Raw genomic sequence first — 24,703 nt, forward strand, 5'->3', positions numbered from 1 at the left:
CTCTCTCGTCTCCTGCTTTAAGCTCCCAGTTTAAGGTCTGGTCTCTCTCATCTCCTGATTTAAGTTCCCAGTTTAAGGTCCGGTCTCTCTCGTGTCCAGCTTTAAGCTCCTAGTTTAAGGTCTAGTCTCTCTCGTGTCCTAATTTAAGCTCCTAGTTTAAGGTCTAGTCTCTCTCGTGTCCTAATTTAAGCTCCTAGTTTAAGGTCCGTTCTCTCTCGTGTCCTTCTTTAAGCTCCCAGTTTAATGTCCGGTCTCTCTCGTGTCCTGCTTTAAGCTCCCAGTTTACGGTCTGGTCTCTCTCGTCTCCTACTTTAAGCTCGTAGCTTCAGGTCTGGTCTCTCTCCTGTCATGCTTCAAGCTCCTAGCTTAAGGTCTAGTCTCTCTCGTCTCCTGCTTTAAGCTCCTAGCTTCAGGTTTGGTCTTTCTCGTGTCCTGCTTTAAGCTCCCAGTTTAAGGTCCGGTCTCTCTCCTCTCCTGATTTTAGCACCTAGCTTAAGGTCCGGTCTCTCTCCTCTCCTGCTTTAAGCTCCTAGCTTAAGGTCTGGTCTCTCTCGTCTCCTGCTTTAAGCTCCTAGCTTAAGGTCTGGTCTCTCTCGTCTCCTGTTTTAAGCTCCCAGTTTAAGGTCTGATCTCTCTCGTGTCCTGCTTTAAGCTCCTAGCTTAAGGTCTGGTCTCTCTCGTGTCCTGCTTTAAGCTCCCAGTTGAAGGTCTGGTCTCTCTCGTCTCCTGATTTAAGTTCCTAGTTTAAGGTCCGCTCTCTCTCGTGTCCTGCTTTAAGCTCCCAGTTTAAGGTCTGGTCTCTCTCGTCTCCTGCTTTTAGCTCCCAGCTTCAGGTCTGGTCACTCTCGTGTCCTGCTTTAAGCTCCCAGTTTGAGGTCCGGTCTCTCTCGTGTCCTGCTTTAAGCTCCCAGTTTACGGTCCGGTCTCTCTCGTGTCCTGCTTTAAGCTCCCAGTTTAAGGTCCGCTCTCTCTCGTGTCCTGCATCAAGCTCCTAGCTTAAGGTCTAGTCTCTCTCGTCTCCTGCTTTAAGCTCATAGCTTCAGGTTTGGTCTTTCTCGTGTCCTGCTTTAAGCTCCCAGTTTACGGTCTGGTCTCTCTCGTCTCCTGCTTTAAGCTCCTAGCTTCAGGTCTGGTCTCTCTCGTGTCCTGCATCAAGCTCCTAGCTTAAGGTCTAGTCTCTCTCGTCTCCTGCTTTAAGCTCATAGCTTCAGGTTTGGTCTTTCTCGTCTCCTGCTTTAAGCTCCTAGTTTAAGGTCTGGTCTCTCTCGTCTCCTGATTTAAGTTCCCAGTTTAAGGTCCGCTCTCTCTCGTGTCCTGCTTTAAGCTCCTAGCTTCAGGTCTGGTCTCTCTCGTGTCCTGCTTTAAGCTCCCAGTTTAAGGACCGGTCTCTCTCGTCTCCTGCTTTAAGCTCCTAGCTTCAGGTTTGGTCTTTCTCGTGTTCTGCTTTAAGCTCCCAGTTTAAGGTCTGGTCTCTTTCCTCTCCTGATTTTAGCACCTAGCTTAAGGTCTGGTCTCTCTCGTCTCCTGCTTACAGCTCCCAGCTTAAGGTCTGGTCTCTCTCGTCTCCTGCTTTAAGCTCCTAGCTTATGGTCTAGTCTCTCTCGTCTCCTGTTGTAAGTTCCCAGTTTAAGCTCTGGTCTCTCTCGTGTCCTGCTTTAAACTCCTAGCTTAATGTCTGTTCTCTCTCGTCTCCTGCTTTAAGCTCCTAGCTTAAGGTCTAGTCTCTCTCGTGTCCTGCTTTAAGTTCCTAGTTTAAAGTCCGCTCTCTCTCGTGTCCTGCTTTAAGCTCCTAGCTTAAGGTCTGGTCTCTCTCGTGTCCTCATATAAGCTCCTAGTTTAAGTTCCGCTCTCTCTCGTGACCTGGTTTAAGCTCCTAGCTTAAGTTCCGCTCTCTCTCGTGTCCTGCTTTAAGCTCCTAGCTTCAGGTCGAGTCTCTCTCGTGTCCTGTTTTAAGCTCCTAGCTTAAGGTCTAGTCTCTCTCATCTCCTGCTTTAAGCTCCAAGCTTAAGGTCTGGTCTCTCTCGTGTCCTGCTTTAAGCTCCTAGCTTAAGGTCTGGTCTCTCTCGTCTCCTGCTTTAAGCTCCAAGCTTAAGGTCTGGTCTCTCTCGTGTCCTGCTTTAAGCTCCAAGCTTAATGTCTGGTCTCTCTCGTGTCCTGCTTTAAGCTCCCAGTTTAAGGTCCGCTCTCTCTCGTCTCCTGCTTTAAGTTCCTGGTTTAAGGTCCGCTCTCTCTCGTGTCCTGCTTTATGATCCCAGCTTAAGGTCTAGTCTCTCTCATCTCCTGCTTAAAGCTCCCAGTTTAAGGTCTGGTCTCTCTCGTCTCCTGCTTTAAGCTCCTAGCTTAAGGTCTGGTCTCTCTTGTCTCCTGATTTAAGCTCCCAGTTTAAGGTCTGGTCTCTCTCGTCTCCTGCTTTAAGCTCCTAGCTTAAGGTCTAGTCTCTCTTGTGTCCTGCTTTAAGCTCCTAGTTTCAGGTCCGCTCTCTCTCGTGTCTAGCTTTAAGTTCCTAGCTTCAGGTCGAGTCTCTCTCGTGTCCTGCTTTAAGCTCCTAGCTTAAGGTCTGGTCTCTCTCGTCTCCTGCTTTAAGCTCCCAGCTTCAGGTCTGGTCTGTCTCGTCTCCTGATTTAAGTTACCAGTTTAAGGTCTGTACTCTCTCGTGTCCTGCTTTAAGCTCCTAGCTTCAGGTCGAGTCTCTCTCGTGTCCTGTTTTAAGCTCCAAGCTTAAGGTCTGGTCTCTCGTGTCCTGCTTTATGATCGCAGCTTAAGGTCTGGTCTCTCTCCTCTCCTGATTTAAGCTCCTAGCTTAAGGTCTGGTCTCTCTCGTGTCCTGATTTAAGCTCCCAGTTTAAGGTCCGCTCTCTCTCATGTTCTGCTTTAAGCTCCCAGTTTAAGGTCTAGTCTCTCTCGTGTCCTGCTTTAAGCTCCTAGCTTCACGTTTGGTCTTTCTCGTGTCCTGCTTTAAGCTCCCAGTTTAAGATCCGGTCTCTCTCCTCTCCTGATTTTAGCACCTAGCTTAAGTCTGGTCTCTCTCGTCTCCTGCTTTAAGCTCCTAGCTTAAGGTCTGGTCTCTCTCGTCTCCTGTTTTAAGCTCCCAGCTTAAGGTCTGTTCTCTCTCGTCTCCTGCTTTAAACTCCTAGCTTAAGGTCCGGTCTCTTTCGTCTCCTGCTTTAAGCTCCCAGTTTAAGGTCTAGTCTCTCTCCTCTCTTGATTTAAGCACCTAGCTTAAGGCCTGGTCTCTCTCGTGTCCTGCTTTAAGCTCCTAGCTTAAGGTCTGGTCTCTCGCGTGTCCTGCTTTAAGCTCCCAGTTCAACGTCTGGTCTCTCTCGTGTCCTGCTTTAAGCTCCCAGTTTAAGGTCTGGTCTCTCTCGTCTCCTGCTTTAAGCTCCCAGTTTAAGGTCCGGTCTCTCTCGTGTCCTGCTTTAAGCTCCCAGTTTGAAGTCTGGTCTCTCTCATCTCCTACTTTAAGCTCCTAGCTTAACATCTGGTCTCTCTCGTGTCCTGCTTCAAGCTCCTAGCTTAAGGTCTAGTCTCTCTCGTCTCCTGCTTTAAGCTCCTAGCTTCAGGTTTGGTCTTTCTCGTGTCCTGCTTTAAGCTCCCAGTTTAAGGTCTGGTCTCTCTCGTGTCCTGCTTTAAGCTCCCAGTTTTTTGGTCTGGTCTCTCTCGTCTCCTGCTTTTAGCTCCCAGCTTCAGGTCTGGTCTCTCTCGTGTCCTGCTTTAAGCTCCCAGTTTAAGGTCCGGTCTCTCTCGTGTCCTGCTTTAAGCTCCCAGTTTACGGTCCGGTCTCTCTCGTGTCCTGCTTTAAGCTCCCAATTTATGGTCCGCTCTCTCTCGTGTCCTGCTTTAAGCTCCCAGTTTAAGGTCCGGTCTCTCTCGTGTCCTGCTTTAAGCTCCCAGTTTAAGGTCCGGTCTCTCTCGTGTCCTGCTTTAAGCTCCCAGTTTAAGGTCTGGTCTCTCTCGTCTCCTGATTTAAGTTCCCAGTTTAAGGTCTGGTCTCTCTCGTCTCCTGCTTTAAGCTCCCAGTTTAAGGTCTGGTCTCTCTCATCTCCTGATTTAAGTTCCCAGTTTAAGGTCCGGTCTCTCTCGTGTCCAGCTTTAAGCTCCTAGTTTAAGGTCTAGTCTCTCTCGTGTCCTAATTTAAGCTCCTAGTTTAAGGTCTAGTCTCTCTCGTGTCCTAATTTAAGCTCCTAGTTTAAGGTCCGCTCTCTCTCGTGTCCTTCTTTAAGCTCCCAGTTTAAGGTCCGGTCTCTCTCGTGTCCTGCTTTAAGCTCCCAGTTTACGGTCTGGTCTCTCTCGTCTCCTACTTTAAGCTCCTAGCTTCAGGTCTGGTCTCTCTCCTGTCATGCTTCAAGCTCCTAGCTTAAGGTCTAGTCTCTCTCGTCTCCTGCTTTAAGCTCCTAGCTTCAGGTTTGGTCTTTCTCGTGTCCTGCTTTAAGCTCCCAGTTTAAGGTCCGGTCTCTCTCCTCTCCTGATTTTAGCACCTAGCTTAAGGTCCGGTCTCTCTCCTCTCCTGCTTTAAGCTCCTAGCTTAAGGTCTGGTCTCTCTTGTCTCCTGCTTTAAGCTCCTAGCTTAAGGTCTGGTCTCTCTCGTCTCCTGTTTTAAGCTCCCAGTTTAAGGTCTGATCTCTCTCGTGTCCTGCTTTAAGCTCCTAGCTTAAGGTCTGGTGTCTCTCGTGTCCTGCTTTAAGCTCCCAGTTGAAGGTCTGGTCTCTCTCGTCTCCTGATTTAAGTTCCTAGTTTAAGGTCCGCTCTCTCTCGTGTCCTGCTTTAAGCTCCCAGTTTAAGGTCTGGTCTCTCTCGTCTCCTGCTTTTAGCTCCCAGCTTCAGGTCTGGTCACTCTCGTGTCCTGCTTTAAGCTCCCAGTTTGAGGTCCGGTCTCTCTCGTGTCCTGCTTTAAGCTCCCAGTTTACGGTCCGGTCTCTCTCGTGTCCTGCTTTAAGCTCCCAGTTTAAGGTCCGCTCTCTCTCGTGTCCTGCTTTAAGCTCCCAGTTTAAGGTCCGGTCTCTCTCGTGTCCTGCTTTAAGCTCCCAGTTTAAGGTCCGGTCTCTCTCGTGTCCTGCTTTAAGCTCCCAGTTTACGGTCTGGTCTCTCTCGTCTCCTGATTTAAGTTCCCAGTTTAAGGTCTGGTCTCTCTCGTCTCCTGCTTTAAGCTCCCAGTTTAAGGTCTGGTCTCTCTCGTCTCCTGATTTAAGTTCCCAGTTTAAGGTCCGGTCTCTCTCGTGTCCAGCTTTAAGCACCTAGTTTAAGGTCTAGTCTCTCTCGTGTCCTAATTTAAGCTCCTAGTTTAAGGTCTAGTCTCTCTCGTGTCCTAATTTAAGCTCCTAGTTTAAGGTACGCTCTCCCTCGTGTCCTTCTTTAAGCTCCCAGTTTAATGTCTGGTCTCTCTCGTCTCCTGCTTTAAGCTCCCTGCTTCAGGTCTAGTCTCCCTCGTCTCTTGATTTAAGTTACCAGTTTAAGGTCTGTTCTCTCTCGTGTCCTGCTTTAAGCTCCTAGCTTAAGGTCTGGTCTCTCTCGTCTCCTGCATTAAGCTCCCAGTTTAAGGTCTGGTATCTCTCGTCTCCTGCGTTAAGCTCCCAGTTTCAGGTCTGGTCTCTCTCGTGTCCTGCTTTAAGCTCCTAGCTAAAGGTCTGGTCTCTCTCGTGTCCTGATTTAAGCTCCTAGTTTAAGGTCCGCTCTCTCTCGTGTCCTGCTTTACGCTCCTAGCTTAAGGTCTGGTCTCTCTCGTGTCCTGCTTTAAGCTCCCAGTTTACGGTCTGGTCTCTCTCGTCTCCTGCTTTAAACTACTAGCTTAAGGTCTGGTCTCTCTCGTCTCCTGTTTTAAGCTCCCAGCTTCAGGTCTGGTGTCTCTCGTCTCCTGATTTAAGTTACCAGTTTAAGGTCTGTACTCTCTCGTGTCCTGCTTTAAGCTCCTAGCTTAAGGTCTAGTCTCTCTCGTGTCCTGCTTTAAGCTCCCAATTTAAGTTCTGGTCTATCTCGCGTCCTGCTTTCAGCTCCCAGTTTAAGGTCCGCTCTCTCTCGTCTCCTGCTTTAAGCTCCCAGTTTAAGGTCCGGTCTCTCTCGTGTCCTGCTTTAAGCTCCCAGTTTCAAGTCTGGTCTCTCTCGTCTCCTACTTGAAGCTCCTAGCTTCAGGTCTGGTCTCTCTCGTGTCATGCTCCATCTCCTAGCTTAAGGTCTAGTCTCTCTCGTCTCCTGCTTTAAGCTCCTAGCTTCAGGTTTGGTCTTTCTCGTGTCCTGCTTTAAGCTCCCAGTTTAAGGTCCGGTCTCTCTCCTCTCCTGATTTTAGCACCTTGCTTAAGGTCCGGTCTCTCTCCTCTCCTGCTTTAAGCTCCTAGCTTAAGGTCTGGTCTCTCTCGTCTCCTGCTTTAAGCTCCTAGCTTAAGGTCTGGTCTCTCTCGTCTCCTGTTTTAAGCTCCCAGTTTAAGGTCTGGTCTCTCTCGTGTCCTGCTTTAAGCTCCTAGCTTAAGGTCTGGTCTCTCTCGTGTCCTGCTTTAAGCTCCCAGTTGAAGGTCTGGTCTCTCTCGTCTCCTGATTTAAGTTCCTAGTTTAAGGTCCGCTCTCTCTCGTCTCCTGCTTTTAGCTCCCAGCTTCATGTCTGATCTCTCTCGTGTCCTGCTTTAAGCTCCCAGTTTGAGGTCCGGTCTCTCTCGTGTCCTGCTTTAAGCTCCCAGTTTACGGTCCGGTCTCTCTCGTGTCCTGCTTTAAGCTCCCAGTTTAAGGTCCGCTCTCTCTCGTGTCCTGCATCAAGCTCCTAGCTTAAGGTCTAGTCTCTCTCGTCTCCTGCTTTAAGCTCATAGCTTCAGGTTTGGTCTTTCTCGTGTCCTGCTTTAAGCTCCCAGTTTACGGTCTGGTCTCTCTCGTCTCCTGCTTTAAGCTCCTAGCTTCAGGTCTGGTCTCTCTCGTGTCCTGCATCAAGCTCCTAGCTTAAGGTCTAGTCTCTCTCGTCTCCTGCTTTAAGCTCATAGCTTCAGGTTTGGTCTTTCTCGTCTCCTGCTTTAAGCTCCTAGTTTAAGGTCTGGTCTCTCTCGTCTCCTGATTTAAGTTCCCAGTTTAAGGTCCGCTCTCTCTCGTGTCCTGCTTTAAGCTCCTAGCTTCAGGTCTGGTCTCTCTCGTGTCCTGCTTTAAGCTCCCAGTTTAATGACCGGTCTCTCTCGTCTCCTGCTTTAAGCTCCTAGCTTCAGGTTTGGTCTTTCTCGTGTTCTGCTTTAAGCTCCCAGTTTAAGGTCTGGTCTCTTTCCTCTCCTGATTTTAGCACCTAGCTTAAGGTCTGGTCTCTCTCGTCTCCTGCTTACAGCTCCCAGCTTAAGGTCTGGTCTCTCTCGTCTCCTGCTTTAAGCTCCTAGCTTATGGTCTAGTCTCTCTCGTCTCCTGTTGTAAGTTCCCAGTTTAAGCTCTGGTCTCTCTCGTGTCCTGCTTTAAACTCCTAGCTTAATGTCTGTTCTCTCTCGTCTCCTGCTTTAAGCTCCTAGCTTAAGGTCTAGTCTCTCTCGTGTCCTGCTTTAAGTTCCTAGTTTAAAGTCCGCTCTCTCTCGTGTCCTGCTTTAAGCTCCTAGCTTAAGGTCTGGTCTCTCTCGTGTCCTCATATAAGCTCCTAGTTTAAGTTCCGCTCTCTCTCGTGACCTGGTTTAAGCTCCTAGCTTAAGTTCCGCTCTCTCTCGTGTCCTGCTTTAAGCTCCTAGCTTCAGGTCGAGTCTCTCTCGTGTCCTGTTTTAAGCTCCTAGCTTAAGGTCTAGTCTCTCTCATCTCCTGCTTTAAGCTCCAAGCTTAAGGTCTGGTCTCTCTCGTGTCCTGCTTTAAGCTCCTAGCTTAAGGTCTGGTCTCTCTCGTCTCCTGCTTTAAGCTCCAAGCTTAAGGTCTGGTCTCTCTCGTGTCCTGCTTTAAGCTCCAAGCTTAATGTCTGGTCTCTCTCGTGTCCTGCTTTAAGCTCCCAGTTTAAGGTCCGCTCTCTCTCGTCTCCTGCTTTAAGTTCCTGGTTTAAGGTCCGCTCTCTCTCGTGTCCTGCTTTATGATCCCAGCTTAAGGTCTAGTCTCTCTCATCTCCTGCTTAAAGCTCCCAGTTTAAGGTCTGGTCTCTCTCGTCTCCTGCTTTAAGCTCCTAGCTTAAGGTCTGGTCTCTCTTGTCTCCTGATTTAAGCTCCCAGTTTAAGGTCTGGTCTCTCTCGTCTCCTGCTTTAAGCTCCTAGCTTAAGGTCTAGTCTCTCTTGTGTCCTGCTTTAAGCTCCTAGTTTCAGGTCCGCTCTCTCTCGTGTCTAGCTTTAAGTTCCTAGCTTCAGGTCGAGTCTCTCTCGTGTCCTGCTTTAAGCTCCTAGCTTAAGGTCTGGTCTCTCTCGTCTCCTGCTTTAAGCTCCTAGCTTCAGGTCTGGTCTGTCTCGTCTCCTGATTTAAGTTACCAGTTTAAGGTCTGTACTCTCTCGTGTCCTGCTTTAAGCTCCTAGCTTCAGGTCGAGTCTCTCTCGTGTCCTGTTTTAAGCTCCAAGCTTAAGGTCTGGTCTCTCGTGTCCTGCTTTATGATCGCAGCTTAAGGTCTGGTCTCTCTCCTCTCCTGATTTAAGCTCCTAGCTTAAGGTCTGGTCTCTCTCGTGTCCTGATTTAAGCTCCCAGTTTAAGGTCCGCTCTCTCTCATGTTCTGCTTTAAGCTCCCAGTTTAAGGTCTAGTCTCTCTCGTGTCCTGCTTTAAGCTCCTAGCTTCACGTTTGGTCTTTCTCGTGTCCTGCTTTAAGCTCCCAGTTTAAGATCCGGTCTCTCTCCTCTCCTGATTTTAGCACCTAGCTTAAGTCTGGTCTCTCTCGTCTCCTGCTTTAAGCTCCTAGCTTAAGGTCTGGTCTCTCTCGTCTCCTGTTTTAAGCTCCCAGCTTAAGGTCTGTTCTCTCTCGTCTCCTGCTTTAAACTCCTAGCTTAAGGTCCGGTCTCTTTCGTCTCCTGCTTTAAGCTCCCAGTTTAAGGTCTAGTCTCTCTCCTCTCCTGATTTAAGCACCTAGCTTAAGGCCTGGTCTCTCTCGTGTCCTGCTTTAAGCTCCTAGCTTAAGGTCTGGTCTCTCGCGTGTCCTGCTTTAAGCTCCCAGTTCAACGTCTGGTCTCTCTCGTGTCCTGCTTTAAGCTCCCAGTTTAAGGTCTGGTCTCTCTCGTCTCCTGCTTTAAGCTCCCAGTTTAAGTTCCGGTCTCTCTCGTGTCCTGCTTTAAGCTCCCAGTTTGAAGTCTGGTCTCTCTCATCTCCTACTTTAAGCTCCTAGCTTAACATCTAGTCTCTCTCGTGTCCTGCTTCAAGCTCCTAGCTTAAGGTCTAGTCTCTCTCGTCTCCTGCTTTAAGCTCCTAGCTTCAGGTTTGGTCTTTCTCGTGTCCTGCTTTAAGCTCCCAGTTTAAGGTCTGGTCTCTCTCGTGTCCTGCTTTAAGCTCCCAGTTTTTTGGTCTGGTCTCTCTCGTCTCCTGCTTTTAGCTCCCAGCTTCAGGTCTGGTCTCTCTCGTGTCCTGCTTTAAGCTCCCAGTTTAAGGTCCGGTCTCTCTCGTGTCCTGCTTTAAGCTCCCAGTTTACGGTCCGGTCTCTCTCGTGTCCTGCTTTAAGCTCCCAATTTATGGTCCGCTCTCTCTCGTGTCCTGCTTTAAGCTCCCAGTTTAAGGTCCGGTCTCTCTCGTGTCCTGCTTTAAGCTCCTAGCTTAAGGTCTGGTCTCTCTCGTCTCCTGTTTTAAGCTTCCAGTTTAAGGTTTGGTCTCTCTCGTGTCCTGCTTTAAACTCCTAGCTTAATGTCTATTCTCTCTAGTCTCCTGCTTTAAGCTCCTAGCTTAAGGTCTAGTCTCTCTCGTGTCCTGCTTTAAGCTCCCAGTTTAAGGTCTGGTCTCTCTCGTCTCCTGATTTAAGTTCCCAGTTTAAGGTCTGGTCTCTCTCGTCTCCTGCTTTAAGCTCCCAGTTTAAGGTCTGGTCTCTCTCATCTCCTGATTTAAGTTCCCAGTTTAAGGTCCGGTCTCTCTCGTGTCCAGCTTTAAGCTCCTAGTTTAAGGTCTAGTCTCTCTCGTGTCCTAATTTAAGCTCCTAGTTTAAGGTCTAGTCTCTCTCGTGTCCTAATTTAAGCTCCTAGTTTAAGGTCCGCTCTCTCTCGTGTCCTTCTTTAAGCTCCCAGTTTAAGGTCCGGTCTCTCTCGTGTCCTGCTTTAAGCTCCCAGTTTACGGTCTGGTCTCTCTCGTCTCCTACTTTAAGCTCGTAGCTTCAGGTCTGGTCTCTCTCCTGTCATGCTTCAAGCTCCTAGCTTAAGGTCTAGTCTCTCTCGTCTCCTGCTTTAAGCTCCTAGCTTCAGGTTTGGTCTTTCTCGTGTCCTGCTTTAAGCTCCCAGTTTAAGGTCCGGTCTCTCTCCTCTCCTGATTTTAGCACCTAGCTTAAGGTCCGGTCTCTCTCCTCTCCTGCTTTAAGCTCCTAGCTTAAGGTCTGGTCTCTCTCGTCTCCTGCTTTAAGCTCCTAGCTTAAGGTCTGGTCTCTCTCGTCTCCTGTTTTAAGCTCCCAGTTTAAGGTCTGATCTCTCTCGTGTCCTGCTTTAAGCTCCTAGCTTAAGGTCTGGTCTCTCTCGTGTCCTGCTTTAAGCTCCCAGTTGAAGGTCTGGTCTCTCTCGTCTCCTGATTTAAGTTCCTAGTTTAAGGTCCGCTCTCTCTCGTGTCCTGCTTTAAGCTCCCAGTTTAAGGTCTGGTCTCTCTCGTCTCCTGCTTTTAGCTCCCAGCTTCAGGTCTGGTCACTCTCGTGTCCTGCTTTAAGCTCCCAGTTTGAGGTCCGGTCTCTCTCGTGTCCTGCTTTAAGCTCCCAGTTTACGGTCCGGTCTCTCTCGTGTCCTGCTTTAAGCTCCCAGTTTAAGGTCCGCTCTCTCTCGTGTCCTGCATCAAGCTCCTAGCTTAAGGTCTAGTCTCTCTCGTCTCCTGCTTTAAGCTCATAGCTTCAGGTTTGGTCTTTCTCGTGTCCTGCTTTAAGCTCCCAGTTTACGGTCTGGTCTCTCTCGTCTCCTGCTTTAAGCTCCTAGCTTCAGGTCTGGTCTCTCTCGTGTCCTGCATCAAGCTCCTAGCTTAAGGTCTAGTCTCTCTCGTCTCCTGCTTTAAGCTCATAGCTTCAGGTTTGGTCTTTCTCGTCTCCTGCTTTAAGCTCCTAGTTTAAGGTCTGGTCTCTCTCGTCTCCTGATTTAAGTTCCCAGTTTAAGGTCCGCTCTCTCTCGTGTCCTGCTTTAAGCTCCTAGCTTCAGGTCTGGTCTCTCTCGTGTCCTGCTTTAAGCTCCCAGTTTAATGACCGGTCTCTCTCGTCTCCTGCTTTAAGCTCCTAGCTTCAGGTTTGGTCTTTCTCGTGTTCTGCTTTAAGCTCCCAGTTTAAGGTCTGGTCTCTTTCCTCTCCTGATTTTAGCACCTAGCTTAAGGTCTGGTCTCTCTCGTCTCCTGCTTACAGCTCCCAGCTTAAGGTCTGGTCTCTCTCGTCTCCTGCTTTAAGCTCCTAGCTTATGGTCTAGTCTCTCTCGTCTCCTGTTGTAAGTTCCCAGTTTAAGCTCTGGTCTCTCTCGTGTCCTGCTTTAAACTCCTAGCTTAATGTCTGTTCTCTCTCGTCTCCTGCTTTAAGCTCCTAGCTTAAGGTCTAGTCTCTCTCGTGTCCTGCTTTAAGTTCCTAGTTTAAAGTCCGCTCTCTCTCGTGTCCTGCTTTAAGCTCCTAGCTTAAGGTCTGGTCTCTCTCGTGTCCTCATATAAGCTCCTAGTTTAAGTTCCGCTCTCTCTCGTGACCTGGTTTAAGCTCCTAGCTTAAGTTCCGCTCTCTCTCGTGTCCTGCTTTAAGCTCCTAGCTTCAGGTCGAGTCTCTCTCGTGTCCTGTTTTAAGCTCCTAGCTTAAGGTCTAGTCTCTCTCATCTCCTGCTTTAAGCTCCAAGCTTAAGGTCTGGTCTCTCTCGTGTCCTGCTTTAAGCTCCTAGCTTAAGGTCTGGTCTCTCTCGTCTCCTGCTTTAAGCTCCAAGCTTAAGGTCTGGTCTCTCTCGTGTCCTGCTTTAAGCTCCAAGCTTAATGTCTGGTCTCTCTCGTGTCCTGCTTTAAGCTCCCAGTTTAAGGTCCGCTCTCTCTCGTCTCCTGCTTTAAGTTCCTGGTTTAAGGTCCGCTCTCTCTCGTGTCCTGCTTTATGATCCCAGCTTAAGGTCTAGTCTCTCTCATCTCCTGCTTAAAGCTCCCAGTTTAAGGTCTGGTCTCTCTCGTCTCCTGCTTTAAGCTCCTAGCTTAAGGTCTGGTCTCTCTTGTCTCCTGATTTAAGCTCCCAGTTTAAGGTCTGGTCTCTCTCGTCTCCTGCTTTAAGCTCCTAGCTTAAGGTCTAGTCTCTCTTGTGTCCTGCTTTAAGCTCCTAGTTTCAGGTCCGCTCTCTCTCGTGTCTAGCTTTAAGTTCCTAGCTTCAGGTCGAGTCTCTCTCGTGTCCTGCTTTAAGCTCCTAGCTTAAGGTCTGGTCTCTCTCGTCTCCTGCTTTAAGCTCCTAGCTTCAGGTCTGGTCTGTCTCGTCTCCTGATTTAAGTTACCAGTTTAAGGTCTGTACTCTCTCGTGTCCTGCTTTAAGCTCCTAGCTTCAGGTCGAGTCTCTCTCGTGTCCTGTTTTAAGCTCCAAGCTTAAGGTCTGGTCTCTCGTGTCCTGCTTTATGATCGCAGCTTAAGGTCTGGTCTCTCTCCTCTCCTGATTTAAGCTCCTAGCTTAAGGTCTGGTCTCTCTCGTGTCCTGATTTAAGCTCCCAGTTTAAGGTCCGCTCTCTCTCATGTTCTGCTTTAAGCTCCCAGTTTAAGGTCTAGTCTCTCTCGTGTCCTGCTTTAAGCTCCTAGCTTCACGTTTGGTCTTTCTCGTGTCCTGCTTTAAGCTCCCAGTTTAAGATCCGGTCTCTCTCCTCTCCTGATTTTAGCACCTAGCTTAAGTCTGGTCTCTCTCGTCTCCTGCTTTAAGCTCCTAGCTTAAGGTCTGGTCTCTCTCGTCTCCTGTTTTAAGCTCCCAGCTTAAGGTCTGTTCTCTCTCGTCTCCTGCTTTAAACTCCTAGCTTAAGGTCCGGTCTCTTTCGTCTCCTGCTTTAAGCTCCCAGTTTAAGGTCTAGTCTCTCTCCTCTCCTGATTTAAGCACCTAGCTTAAGGCCTGGTCTCTCTCGTGTCCTGCTTTAAGCTCCTAGCTTAAGGTCTGGTCTCTCGCGTGTCCTGCTTTAAGCTCCCAGTTCAACGTCTGGTCTCTCTCGTGTCCTGCTTTAAGCTCCCAGTTTAAGGTCTGGTCTCTCTCGTCTCCTGCTTTAAGCTCCCAGTTTAAGGTCCGGTCTCTCTCGTGTCCTGCTTTAAGCTCCCAGTTTGAAGTCTGGTCTCTCTCATCTCCTACTTTAAGCTCCTAGCTTAACATCTGGTCTCTCTCGTGTCCTGCTTCAAGCTCCTAGCTTAAGGTCTAGTCTCTCTCGTCTCCTGCTTTAAGCTCCTAGCTTCAGGTTTGGTCTTTCTCGTGTCCTGCTTTAAGCTCCCAGTTTAAGGTCTGGTCTCTCTCGTGTCCTGCTTTAAGCTCCCAGTTTTTTGGTCTGGTCTCTCTCGTCTCCTGCTTTTAGCTCCCAGCTTCAGGTCTGGTCTCTCTCGTGTCCTGCTTTAAGCTCCCAGTTTAAGGTCCGGTCTCTCTCGTGTCCTGCTTTAAGCTCCCAGTTTACGGTCCGGTCTCTCTCGTGTCCTGCTTTAAGCTCCCAATTTATGGTCCGCTCTCTCTCGTGTCCTGCTTTAAGCTCCCAGTTTAAGGTCCGGTCTCTCTCGTGTCCTGCTTTAAGCTCCCAGTTTAAGGTCCGGTCTCTCTCGTGTCCTGCTTTAAGCTCCCAGTTTAAGGTCTGGTCTCTCTCGTCTCCTGATTTAAGTTCCCAGTTTAAGGTCTGGTCTCTCTCGTCTCCTGCTTTAAGCTCCCAGTTTAAGGTCTGGTCTCTCTCATCTCCTGATTTAAGTTCCCAGTTTAAGGTCCGGTCTCTCTCGTGTCCTGCTTTAAGCTCCTAGTTTAAGGTCTAGTCTCTCTCGTGTCCTAATTTAAGCTCCTAGTTTAAGGTCTAGTCTCTCTCGTGTCCTAATTTAAGCTCCTAGTTTAAGGTCCGCTCTCTCTCGTGTCCTTCTTTAAGCTCCCAGTTTAAGGTCCGGTCTCTCTCGTGTCCTGCTTTAAGCTCCCAGTTTACGGTCTGGTCTCTCTCGTCTCCTACTTTAAGCTCCTAGCTTCAGGTCTGGTCTCTCTCCTGTCATGCTTCAAGCTCCTAGCTTAAGGTCTAGTCTCTCTCGTCTCCTGCTTTAAGCTCCTAGCTTCAGGTTTGGTCTTTCTCGTGTCCTGCTTTAAGCTCCCAGTTTAAGGTCCGGTCTCTCTCCTCTCCTGATTTTAGCACCTAGCTTAAGGTCCGGTCTCTCTCCTCTCCTGCTTTAAGCTCCTAGCTTAAGGTCTGGTCTCTCTCGTCTCCTGCTTTAAGCTCCTAGCTTAAGGTCTGGTCTCTCTCGTCTCCTGTTTTAAGCTCCCAGTTTAAGGTCTGATCTCTCTCGTGTCCTGCTTTAAGCTCCTAGCTTAAGGTCTGGTCTCTCTCGTGTCCTGCTTTAAGCTCCTAGCTTAAGGTCTGGTCTCTCTCGTCTCCTGCTTTAAGCTCCTAGCTTAAGGTCTGGTCTCTCTCGTCTCCTGTTTTAAGCTCCCAGCTTAAGGTCTGTTCTCTCTCGTCTCCTGCTTTAAACTCCTAGCTTAAGGTCCGGTCTCTTTCGTCTCCTGCTTTAAGCTCCCAGTTTAAGGTCTAGTCTCTCTCCTCTCCTGATTTAAGCACCTAGCTTAAGGCCTGGTCTCTCTCGTGTCCTGCTTTAAGCTCCTAGCTTAAGGTCTGGTCTCTCGCGTGTCCTGCTTTAAGCTCCCAGTTCAACGTCTGGTCTCTCTCGTGTCCTGCTTTAAGCTCCCAGTTTAAGGTCTGGTCTCTCTCGTCTCCTGCTTTAAGCTCCCAGTTTAAGTTCCGGTCTCTCTCGTGTCCTGCTTTAAGCTCCCAGTTTGAAGTCTGGTCTCTCTCATCTCCTACTTTAAGCTCCTAGCTTAACATCTAGTCTCTCTCGTGTCCTGCTTCAAGCTCCTAGCTTAAGGTCTAGTCTCTCTCGTCTCCTGCTTTAAGCTCCTAGCTTCAGGTTTGGTCTTTCTCGTGTCCTGCTTTAAGCTCCCAGTTTAAGGTCTGGTCTCTCTCGTGTCCTGCTTTAAGCTCCCAGTTTTTTGGTCTGGTCTCTCTCGTCTCCTGCTTTTAGCTCCCAGCTTCAGGTCTGGTCTCTCTCGTGTCCTGCTTTAAGCTCCCAGTTTAAGGTCCGGTCTCTCTCGTGTCCTGCTTTAAGCTCCCAGTTTACGGTCCGGTCTCTCTCGTGTCCTGCTTTAAGCTCCCAATTTATGGTCCGCTCTCTCTCGTGTCCTGCTTTAAGCTCCCAGTTTAAGGTCCGGTCTCTCTCGTGTCCTGCTTTAAGCTCCTAGCTTAAGGTCTGGTCTCTCTCGTCTCCTGTTTTAAGCTTCCAGTTTAAGGTTTGGTCTCTCTCGTGTCCTGCTTTAAACTCCTAGCTTAATGTCTATTCTCTCTAGTCTCCTGCTTTAAGCTCCTAGCTTAAGGTCTAGTCTCTCTCGTGTCCTGCTTTAAGCTCCCAGTTTAAGGTCTGGTCTCTCTCGTCTCCTGATTTAAGTTCCCAGTTTAAGGTCTGGTCTCTCTCGTCTCCTGCTTTAAGCTCCCAGTTTAAGGTCTGGTCTCTCTCATCTCCTGATTTAAGTTCCCAGTTTAAGGTCCGGTCTCTCTCGTGTCCAGCTTTAAGCTCCTAGTTTAAGGTCTAGTCTCTCTCGTGTCCTAATTTAAGCTCCTAGTTTAAGGTCTAGTCTCTCTCGTGTCCTAATTTAAGCTCCTAGTTTAAGGTCCGCTCTCTCTCGTGTCCTTCTTTAAGCTCCCAGTTTAAGGTCCGGTCTCTCTCGTGTCCTGCTTTAAGCTCCCAGTTTACGGTCTGGTCTCTCTCGTCTCCTACTTTAAGCTCGTAGCTTCAGGTCTGGTCTCTCTCCTGTCATGCTTCAAGCTCCTAGCTTAAGGTCTAGTCTCTCTCGTCTCCTGCTTTAAGCTCCTAGCTTCAGGTTTGGTCTTTCTCGTGTCCTGCTTTAAGCTCCCAGTTTAAGGTCCGGTCTCTCTCCTCTCCTGATTTTAGCACCTAGCTTAAGGTCCGGTCTCTCTCCTCTCCTGCTTTAAGCTCCTAGCTTAAGGTCTGGTCTCTCTCGTCTCCTGCTTTAAGCTCCTAGCTTAAGGTCTGGTCTCTCTCGTCTCCTGTTTTAAGCTCCCAGTTTAAGGTCTGATCTCTCTCGTGTCCTGCTTTAAGCTCCTAGCTTAAGGTCTGGTCTCTCTCGTGTCCTGCTTTAAGCTCCCAGTTGAAGGTCTGGTCTCTCTCGTCTCCTGATTTAAGTTCCTAGTTTAAGGTCCGCTCTCTCTCGTGTCCTGCTTTAAGCTCCCAGTTTAAGGTCTGGTCTCTCTCGTCTCCTGCTTTTAGCTCCCAGCTTCAGGTCTGGTCACTCTCGTGTCCTGCTTTAAGCTCCCAGTTTGAGGTCCGGTCTCTCTCGTGTCCTGCTTTAAGCTCCCAGTTTACGGTCCGGTCTCTCTCGTGTCCTGCTTTAAGCTCCCAGTTTAAGGTCCGCTCTCTCTCGTGTCCTGCATCAAGCTCCTAGCTTAAGGTCTAGTCTCTCTCGTCTCCTGCTTTAAGCTCATAGCTTCAGGTTTGGTCTTTCTCGTGTCCTGCTTTAAGCTCCCAGTTTACGGTCTGGTCTCTCTCGTCTCCTGCTTTAAGCTCCTAGCTTCAGGTCTGGTCTCTCTCGTGTCCTGCATCAAGCTCCTAGCTTAAGGTCTAGTCTCTCTCGTCTCCTGCTTTAAGCTCATAGCTTCAGGTTTGGTCTTTCTCGTCTCCTGCTTTAAGCTCCTAGTTTAAGGTCTGGTCTCTCTCGTCTCCTGATTTAAGTTCCCAGTTTAAGGTCCGCTCTCTCTCGTGTCCTGCTTTAAGCTCCTAGCTTCAGGTCTGGTCTCTCTCGTGTCCTGCTTTAAGCTCCCAGTTTAATGACCGGTCTCTCTCGTCTCCTGCTTTAAGCTCCTAGCTTCAGGTTTGGTCTTTCTCGTGTTCTGCTTTAAGCTCCCAGTTTAAGGTCTGGTCTCTTTCCTCTCCTGATTTTAGCACCTAGCTTAAGGTCTGGTCTCTCTCGTCTCCTGCTTACAGCTCCCAGCTTAAGGTCTGGTCTCTCTCGTCTCCTGCTTTAAGCTCCTAGCTTATGGTCTAGTCTCTCTCGTCTCCTGTTGTAAGTTCCCAGTTTAAGCTCTGGTCTCTCTCGTGTCCTGCTTTAAACTCCTAGCTTAATGTCTGTTCTCTCTCGTCTCCTGCTTTAAGCTCCTAGCTTAAGGTCTAGTCTCTCTCGTGTCCTGCTTTAAGTTCCTAGTTTAAAGTCCGCTCTCTCTCGTGTCCTGCTTTAAGCTCCTAGCTTAAGGTCTGGTCTCTCTCGTGTCCTCATATAAGCTCCTAGTTTAAGTTCCGCTCTCTCTCGTGACCTGGTTTAAGCTCCTAGCTTAAGTTCCGCTCTCTCTCGTGTCCTGCTTTAAGCTCCTAGCTTCAGGTCGAGTCTCTCTCGTGTCCTGTTTTAAGCTCCTAGCTTAAGGTCTAGTCTCTCTCATCTCCTGCTTTAAGCTCCAAGCTTAAGGTCTGGTCTCTCTCGTGTCCTGCTTTAAGCTCCTAGCTTAAGGTCTGGTCTCTCTCGTCTCCTGCTTTAAGCTCCAAGCTTAAGGTCTGGTCTCTCTCGTGTCCTGCTTTAAGCTCCAAGCTTAATGTCTGGTCTCTCTCGTGTCCTGCTTTAAGCTCCCAGTTTAAGGTCCGCTCTCTCTCGTCTCCTGCTTTAAGTTCCTGGTTTAAGGTCCGCTCTCTCTCGTGTCCTGCTTTATGATCCCAGCTTAAGGTCTAGTCTCTCTCATCTCCTGCTTAAAGCTCCCAGTTTAAGGTCTGGTCTCTCTCGTCTCCTGCTTTAAGCTCCTAGCTTAAGGTCTGGTCTCTCTTGTCTCCTGATTTAAGCTCCCAGTTTAAGGTCTGGTCTCTCTCGTCTCCTGCTTTAAGCTCCTAGCTTAAGGTCTAGTCTCTCTTGTGTCCTGCTTTAAGCTCCTAGTTTCAGGTCCGCTCTCTCTCGTGTCTAGCTTTAAGTTCCTAGCTTCAGGTCGAGTCTCTCTCGTGTCCTGCTTTAAGCTCCTAGCTTAAGGTCTGGTCTCTCTCGTCTCCTGCTTTAAGCTCCTAGCTTCAGGTCTGGTCTGTCTCGTCTCCTGATTTAAGTTACCAGTTTAAGGTCTGTACTCTCTCGTGTCCTGCTTTAAGCTCCTAGCTTCAGGTCGAGTCTCTCTCGTGTCCTGTTTTAAGCTCCAAGCTTAAGGTCTGGTCTCTCGTGTCCTGCTTTATGATCGCAGCTTAAGGTCTGGTCTCTCTCCTCTCCTGATTTAAGCTCCTAGCTTAAGGTCTGGTCTCTCTCGTGTCCTGATTTAAGCTCCCAGTTTAAGGTCCGCTCTCTCTCATGTTCTGCTTTAAGCTCCCAGTTTAAGGTCTAGTCTCTCTCGTGTCCTGCTTTAAGCTCCTAGCTTCACGTTTGGTCTTTCTCGTGTCCTGCTTTAAGCTCCCAGTTTAAGATCCGGTCTCTCTCCTCTCCTGATTTTAGCACCTAGCTTAAGTCTGGTCTCTCTCGTCTCCTGCTTTAAGCTCCTAGCTTAAGGTCTGGTCTCTCTCGTCTCCTGTTTTAAGCTCCCAGCTTAAGGTCTGTTCTCTCTCGTCTCCTGCTTTAAACTCCTAGCTTAAGGTCCGGTCTCTTTCGTCTCCTGCTTTAAGCTCCCAGTTTAAGGTCTAGTCTCTCTCCTCTCCTGATTTAAGCACCTAGCTTAAGGCCTGGTCTCTCTCGTGTCCTGCTTTAAGCTCCTAGCTTAAGGTCTGGTCTCTCGCGTGTCCTGCTTTAAGCTCCCAGTTCAACGTCTGGTCTCTCTCGTGTCCTGCTTTAAGCTCCCAGTTTAAGGTCTGGTCTCTCTCGTCTCCTGCTTTAAGCTCCCAGTTTAAGGTCCGGTCTCTCTCGTGTCCTGCTTTAAGCTCCCAGTTTGAAGTCTGGTCTCTCTCATCTCCTACTTTAAGCTCCTAGCTTAACATCTGGTCTCTCTCGTGTCCTGCTTCAAGCTCCTAGCTTAAGGTCTAGTCTCTCTCGTCTCCTGCTTTAAGCTCCTAGCTTCAGGTTTGGTCTTTCTCGTGTCCTGCTTTAAGCTCCCAGTTTAAGGTCTGGTCTCTCTCGTGTCCTGCTTTAAGCTCCCAGTTTTTTGGTCTGGTCTCTCTCGTCTCCTGCTTTTAGCTCCCAGCTTCAGGTCTGGTCTCTCTCGTGTCCTGCTTTAAGCTCCCAGTTTAAGGTCCGGTCTCTCTCGTGTCCTGCTTTAAGCTCCCAGTTTACGGTCCGGTCTCTCTCGTGTCCTGCTTTAAGCTCCCAATTTATGGTCCGCTCTCTCTCGTGTCCTGCTTTAAGATCCCAGTTTAAGGTCCGGTCTCTCTCGTGTCCTGCTTTAAGCTCCCAGTTTAAGGTCCGGTCTCTCTCGTGTCCTGCTTTAAGCTCCCAGTTTAAGGTCTGGTCTCTCTCGTCTCCTGATTTAAGTTCCCAGTTTAAGGTCTGGTCTCTCTCGTCTCCTGCTTTAAGCTCCCAGTTTAAGGTCTGGTCTCTCTCATCTCCTGATTTAAGTTCCCAGTTTAAGGTCCGGTCTCTCTCGTGTCCTGCTTTAAGCTCCTAGTTTAAGGTCTAGTCTCTCTCGTGTCCTAATTTAAGCTCCTAGTTTAAGGTCTAGTCTCTCTCGTGTCCTAATTTAAGCTCCTAGTTTAAGGTCCGCTCTCTCTCGTGTCCTTCTTTAAGCTCCCAGTTTAAGGTCCGGTCTCTCTCGTGTCCTGCTTTAAGCTCCCAGTTTACGGTCTGGTCTCTCTCGTCTCCTACTTTAAGCTCCTAGCTTCAGGTCTGGTCTCTCTCCTGTCATGCTTCAAGCTCCTAGCTTAAGGTCTAGTCTCTCTCGTCTCCTGCTTTAAGCTCCTAGCTTCAGGTTTGGTCTTTCTCGTGTCCTGCTTTAAGCTCCCAGTTTAAGGTCCGGTCTCTCTCCTCTCCTGATTTTAGCACCTAGCTTAAGGTCCGGTCTCTCTCCTCTCCTGCTTTAAGCTCCTAGCTTAAGGTCTGGTCTCTCTCGTCTCCTGCTTTAAGCTCCTAGCTTAAGGTCTGGTCTCTCTCGTCTCCTGTTTTAAGCTCCCAGTTTAAGGTCTGATCTCTCTCGTGTCCTGCTTTAAGCTCCTAGCTTAAGGTCTGGTCTCTCTCGTGTCCTGCTTTAAGCTCCTAGCTTAAGGTCTGGTCTCTCTCGTCTCCTGCTTTAAGCTCCTAGCTTAAGGTCTGGTCTCTCTCGTCTCCTGTTTTAAGCTCCCAGCTTAAGGTCTGTTCTCTCTCGTCTCCTGCTTTAAACTCCTAGCTTAAGGTCCGGTCTCTTTCGTCTCCTGCTTTAAGCTCCCAGTTTAAGGTCTAGTCTCTCTCCTCTCCTGATTTAAGCACCTAGCTTAAGGCCTGGTCTCTCTCGTGTCCTGCTTTAAGCTCCTAGCTTAAGGTCTGGTCTCTCGCGTGTCCTGCTTTAAGCTCCCAGTTCAACGTCTGGTCTCTCTCGTGTCCTGCTTTAAGCTCCCAGTTTAAGGTCTGGTCTCTCTCGTCTCCTGCTTTAAGCTCCCAGTTTAAGTTCCGGTCTCTCTCGTGTCCTGCTTTAAGCTCCCAGTTTGAAGTCTGGTCTCTCTCATCTCCTACTTTAAGCTCCTAGCTTAACATCTAGTCTCTCTCGTGTCCTGCTTCAAGCTCCTAGCTTAAGGTCTAGTCTCTCTCGTCTCCTGCTTTAAGCTCCTAGCTTCAGGTTTGGTCTTTCTCGTGTCCTGCTTTAAGCTCCCAGTTTAAGGTCTGGTCTCTCTCGTGTCCTGCTTTAAGCTCCCAGTTTTTTGGTCTGGTCTCTCTCGTCTCCTGCTTTTAGCTCCCAGCTTCAGGTCTGGTCTCTCTCGTGTCCTGCTTTAAGCTCCCAGTTTAAGGTCCGGTCTCTCTCGTGTCCTGCTTTAAGCTCCCAGTTTACGGTCCGGTCTCTCTCGTGTCCTGCTTTAAGCTCCCAATTTATGGTCCGCTCTCTCTCGTGTCCTGCTTTAAGCTCCCAGTTTAAGGTCCGGTCTCTCTCGTGTCCTGCTTTAAGCTCCTAGCTTAAGGTCTGGTCTCTCTCGTCTCCTGTTTTAAGCTTCCAGTTTAAGGTTTGGTCTCTCTCGTGTCCTGCTTTAAACTCCTAGCTTAATGTCTATTCTCTCTAGTCTCCTGCTTTAAGCTCCTAGCTTAAGGTCTAGTCTCTCTCGTGTCCTGCTTTAAGCTCCCAGTTTAAGGTCTGGTCTCTCTCGTCTCCTGATTTAAGTTCCCAGTTTAAGGTCTGGTCTCTCTCGTCTCCTGCTTTAAGCTCCCAGTTTAAGGTCTGGTCTCTCTCATCTCCTGATTTAAGTTCCCAGTTTAAGGTCCGGTCTCTCTCGTGTCCAGCTTTAAGCTCCTAGTTTAAGGTCTAGTCTCTCTCGTGTCCTAATTTAAGCTCCTAGTTTAAGGTCTAGTCTCTCTCGTGTCCTAATTTAAGCTCCTAGTTTAAGGTCCGCTCTCTCTCGTGTCCTTCTTTAAGCTCCCAGTTTAAGGTCCGGTCTCTCTCGTGTCCTGCTTTAAGCTCCCAGTTTACGGTCTGGTCTCTCTCGTCTCCTACTTTAAGCTCGTAGCTTCAGGTCTGGTCTCTCTCCTGTCATGCTTCAAGCTCCTAGCTTAAGGTCTAGTCTCTCTCGTCTCCTGCTTTAAGCTCCTAGCTTCAGGTTTGGTCTTTCTCGTGTCCTGCTTTAAGCTCCCAGTTTAAGGTCCGGTCTCTCTCCTCTCCTGATTTTAGCACCTAGCTTAAGGTCCGGTCTCTCTCCTCTCCTGCTTTAAGCTCCTAGCTTAAGGTCTGGTCTCTCTCGTCTCCTGCTTTAAGCTCCTAGCTTAAGGTCTGGTCTCTCTCGTCTCCTGTTTTAAGCTCCCAGTTTAAGGTCTGATCTCTCTCGTGTCCTGCTTTAAGCTCCTAGCTTAAGGTCTGGTCTCTCTCGTGTCCTGCTTTAAGCTCCCAGTTGAAGGTCTGGTCTCTCTCGTCTCCTGATTTAAGTTCCTAGTTTAAGGTCCGCTCTCTCTCGTGTCCTGCTTTAAGCTCCCAGTTTAAGGTCTGGTCTGTCTCGTCTCCTGCTTTTAGCTCCCAGCTTCAGGTCTGGTCACTCTCGTGTCCTGCTTTAAGCTCCCAGTTTGAGGTCCGGTCTCTCTCGTGTCCTGCTTTAAGCTCCCAGTTTACGGTCCGGTCTCTCTCGTGTCCTGCTTTAAGCTCCCAGTTTAAGGTCCGCTCTCTCTCGTGTCCTGCATCAAGCTCCTAGCTTAAGGTCTAGTCTCTCTCGTCTCCTGCTTTAAGCTCATAGCTTCAGGTTTGGTCTTTCTCGTGTCCTGCTTTAAGCTCCCAGTTTACGGTCTGGTCTCTCTCGTCTCCTGCTTTAAGCTCCTAGCTTCAGGTCTGGTCTCTCTCGTGTCCTGCATCAAGCTCCTAGCTTAAGGTCTAGTCTCTCTCGTCTCCTGCTTTAAGCTCATAGCTTCAGGTTTGGTCTTTCTCGTCTCCTGCTTTAAGCTCCTAGTTTAAGGTCTGGTCTCTCTCGTCTCCTGATTTAAGTTCCCAGTTTAAGGTCCGCTCTCTCTCGTGTCCTGCTTTAAGCTCCTAGCTTCAGGTCTGGTCTCTCTCGTGTCCTGCTTTAAGCTCCCAGTTTAATGACCGGTCTCTCTCGTCTCCTGCTTTAAGCTCCTAGCTTCAGGTTTGGTCTTTCTCGTGTTCTGCTTTAAGCTCCCAGTTTAAGGTCTGGTCTCTTTCCTCTCCTGATTTTAGCACCTAGCTTAAGGTCTGGTCTCTCTCGTCTCCTGCTTACAGCTCCCAGCTTAAGGTCTGGTCTCTCTCGTCTCCTGCTTTAAGCTCCTAGCTTATGGTCTAGTCTCTCTCGTCTCCTGTTGTAAGTTCCCAGTTTAAGCTCTGGTCTCTCTCGTGTCCTGCTTTAAACTCCTAGCTTAATGTCTGTTCTCTCTCGTCTCCTGCTTTAAGCTCCTAGCTTAAGGTCTAGTCTCTCTCGTGTCCTGCTTTAAGTTCCTAGTTTAAAGTCCGCTCTCTCTCGTGTCCTGCTTTAAGCTCCTAGCTTAAGGTCTGGTCTCTCTCGTGTCCTCATATAAGCTCCTAGTTTAAGTTCCGCTCTCTCTCGTGACCTGGTTTAAGCTCCTAGCTTAAGTTCCGCTCTCTCTCGTGTCCTGCTTTAAGCTCCTAGCTTCAGGTCGAGTCTCTCTCGTGTCCTGTTTTAAGCTCCTAGCTTAAGGTCTAGTCTCTCTCATCTCCTGCTTTAAGCTCCAAGCTTAAGGTCTGGTCTCTCTCGTGTCCTGCTTTAAGCTCCTAGCTTAAGGTCTGGTCTCTCTCGTCTCCTGCTTTAAGCTCCAAGCTTAAGGTCTGGTCTCTCTCGTGTCCTGCTTTAAGCTCCAAGCTTAATGTCTGGTCTCTCTCGTGTCCTGCTTTAAGCTCCCAGTTTAAGGTCCGCTCTCTCTCGTCTCCTGCTTTAAGTTCCTGGTTTAAGGTCCGCTCTCTCTCGTGTCCTGCTTTATGATCCCAGCTTAAGGTCTAGTCTCTCTCGTGTCCTGCTTTAAGCTCCCAGTTTAAGGTCTGGTCTATCTCGCGTCCTGCTTTCAGCTCCCAGTTTAAGGTCCGCTCTCTCTCGTGTCCTGCTTTAAGCTCCCAGTTTAAGATCTGGTCTCTCTCCTCTCCTGATTTTAGCACCTAGCTTAACGTCTGGTCTCTCTCGTCTCCTGCTTGAAGCTCCTAGCTTCAGGTCTGGTCTCTCTCCTGTCATGCTTCAAGCTCCTAGCTTAAGGTCTAGTCTCTCTCGTCTCCTGCTTTAAGCTCCTAGCTTCAGGTTTGGTCTTTCTCGTGTCCTGCTTTAAGCTCCCAGTTTAAGGTCCGGTCTCTCTCCTCTCCTGATTTTAGCACCTAGCTTAAGGTCCGGTCTCTCTCCTCTCCTGCTTTAAGCTCCTAGCTTAAGGTCTGGTCTCTCTCGTCTCCTGCTTTAAGCTCCTAGCTTAAGGTCTGGTCTCTCTCGTCTCCTGTTTTAAGCTCCCAGTTTAAGGTCTGATCTCTCTCGTGTCCTGCTTTAAGCTCCTAGCTTAAGGTCTGGTCTCTCTCGTGTCCTGCTTTAAGCTCCCAGTTGAAGGTCTGGTCTCTCTCGTCTCCTGATTTAAGTTCCTAGTTTAAGGTCCGCTCTCTCTCGTGTCCTGCTTTAAGCTCCCAGTTTAAGGTCTGGTCTTTCTCGTCTCCTGCTTTTAGCTCCCAGCTTCAGGTCTGGTCACTCTCGTGTCCTGCTTTAAGCTCCCAGTTTGAGGTCCGGTCTCTCTCGTGTCCTGCTTTAAGCTCCCAGTTTACGGTCCGGTCTCTCTCGTGTCCTGCTTTAAGCTCCCAGTTTAAGGTCCGCTCTCTCTCGTGTCCTGCTTTAAGCTCCCAGTTTAAGGTCCGGTCTCTCTCGTGTCCTGCTTTAAGCTCCCAGTTTAAGGTCCGGTCTCTCTCGTGTCCTGCTTTAAGCTCCCAGTTTACGGTCTGGTCTCTCTCGTCTCCT

This window comes from Pristiophorus japonicus, chromosome Y, assembly GCF_044704955.1.
Source record: "Pristiophorus japonicus isolate sPriJap1 chromosome Y, sPriJap1.hap1, whole genome shotgun sequence".
Taxonomy (NCBI): domain Eukaryota; kingdom Metazoa; phylum Chordata; class Chondrichthyes; family Pristiophoridae; genus Pristiophorus; species Pristiophorus japonicus.